The sequence below is a fragment of the Apodemus sylvaticus genome, chromosome 4 (genome assembly GCF_947179515.1).
Source record: "Apodemus sylvaticus chromosome 4, mApoSyl1.1, whole genome shotgun sequence".
In the NCBI taxonomy this organism is placed as follows: Eukaryota; Metazoa; Chordata; class Mammalia; order Rodentia; family Muridae; genus Apodemus; species Apodemus sylvaticus.
In genome coordinates this window covers 121,240,099-121,242,431 of record NC_067475.1, presented here as the reverse complement: position 1 = coordinate 121,242,431, position 2,333 = coordinate 121,240,099, and the positions used below count along the sequence as shown (strand labels likewise).

The 2,333-nt window shown below is 36.0% G+C and overlaps 1 non-coding gene across 1 annotated transcript; it reads left to right on the top strand.

The window, feature by feature from the left end:
• Nucleotides 1-1,683: 1,683 nt before the first annotated feature.
• LOC127683927 (small nucleolar RNA SNORA17) lies at nt 1,684-1,815 on the top strand. The gene has a single exon (XR_007977703.1). It is a non-coding gene; the product is annotated as a small nucleolar RNA SNORA17 (small nucleolar RNA).
• Nucleotides 1,816-2,333: the final 518 nt, after the last annotated feature.

The following is a 2,333-nucleotide window of genomic DNA, read 5'->3' as shown; positions in this document are numbered from 1 at the left end:
CCTCTGCAGTAAATTTGAAAATATTTCAGAAATCCCTCATCTAGAGCCAGCACCAGCCAGCCATTCATCTGTGTAGTTTGCTAACTTCAATGGAGAAAGAAATTTTTCATGACCACTTTGAGAATAGTACAGGAAAAAGATTATGAGCTCTCAAGTTAGATGTGTTTTAACCTTTAGTTGTCAGCAGAAGAGGATCAAAAATTTCTTGACTTTAACTTTTGTCTGGCAGCCTGCACAGAGATTATGAAAACTGAAGTGATCTTGGACTTGGAGAGCCAAATGCTCAACATTAAGTGCTGCATTCAGATGAAACACTACTGTATACTGACACCTTCTGTGAAAAATGTAATTAAATCTCTAAATCGTTTATGTTTAGAAAAGTAAGAATATACAAAATTGAATATATATGTGGAGTATTTAGGTGAAAAAGCATTTTAGAGTCCAAATAAATAACTGATTGGTGTTGACTGCCCCTTTATATCTGGAAACACTTACAGTGTGAAGTTAATGGCTTCTAATGGATGGCAGTCTCATATTACATGCCAAATATATCTGTGTGAATTTGTTAAAATAGAAAAATAATCACATAAACCACTCATCTTAATCCCATGTGTTTCTTAAGAATATTTTCCCATGTGAACATAAAAGTGAATTTCCCTTCAACACACTGACTTTCTACATACCCAACTGCATTTTCAAATATTTATGATTTCATAACTTATCTCTAACACATATTGCTTACTCTTTTTAAATTTATGTTCCTAAGTTCTTCAAAGTAGTTCTCAATCTTACTCTATATACTTTCAATGCCTTTCCTAAGGCAAAGACATTCTCCTCCAATAATTATTAAAAATTTACCATCACCTACAACTTGTTTTCTGCCTTGTCTTCTTCTGTACCAACTCTAAATAATGCTGCCATTTTTCAACGTTCTACCTTGCCTTCCTGTAGCATATGCCTTCCATTTGCTTCATGGCACTATTTATTTCTGCCTTTAAATTAAACTAATCCTATTACTTTATCTAACATGAATTTTAAACATTTTTATTGAGAATTAAAATTATCTGTGTATTTGTATCTTGATCAAGTCCTTAAAATTCAGATGTATTTATAATTAATTTTTAAAGGGGTAATAATGATGTATTATATATATGTATATACATATATTCAAATGAATTTGCAAGAAATGAACAAAATAGGTTGTCAAGGCCTGCTTTGAATGACAGCTTTGTCTTGTCTTCTTGCCCTGTGAGTTGTCATGTCCTGTTTTATAATGAATATATGTTCTGAGTCACAGTAATAAAGTCATCATAAATGAAAAGAGGTGCATGCATGTAACACTTATATGTTCCATACTGGTTGCATCCACTTTATCAATGTGGAACCTACTGAGCACTGAGTTCCTCAGATAGGACACAAATAGGCAAATACTGCACAAAATGCTTTGCAAAATAACAATTTTGTACATTTAGTTTCCATTCTCTATTATTTTTATTGTATTCTTTAAAACATAAAATGTGTATACAATGTAGCATGATTATGTCCACCCTCATTTCTCCCCTTCAACTCTCCCTTTCACATTCTAGCTCACAATCCTCACAAGTTTCAACTTAAGGAGACAATTGTCAAATTTTAAGTCTTCAAAGATAGGTTTTTGGAGCTTCTCTATACCCAAAAATATTATACGTCCCTTGCGTTATTCCAGATATGGCTGCTATGTCACATGTGTATGAGTTGGTGGCAGAGATGAGAGAAACTTTGATTATGGTCAGTGTCCTGACCTATGAACATCTGAATGATTAGTAGCCTGACATTTCCTGTAAAAATGTGAGCCTGAGATGACCACCTTTCCTAATACAGGGTTCCCTGACAGGGAGCTAGCCTGAGAGGACTACCAGTCCAGTGGCAGGCAGGCCCCCAATAGGGCCCAGGAAGCAATAAGCATGAGGCTAGAAGATTTCATCTGGGACCTTAGGGCACATGTAGAAGTAAACTCACAAAAGACAACCTTCTAAAGGGGTTACCCTGACAAGCCAGGAGAAGATCAAGCTCAAGATGATAACCAGGACAATGTCATGGGGACTGGACATGGACCCACTCTGGGATGAGCACCAGTCCAGTGGTGTACAGGCCTGCAGTAAAGGCAAACCATGACAAAGATGACTTCTTTTATTTTTTAATATTTTTTATTATTGAATATAGTCTTAATTTACATTTCAAATGTTATATCTCTTCCCGGTCCCCCCTCCCTGAAAATCCCCAACCCATCCTCCTACCCCTGCCTCTAAGAATATGCTCCTCCACCCAACCCACTCCAACAACTCCCACTCAGT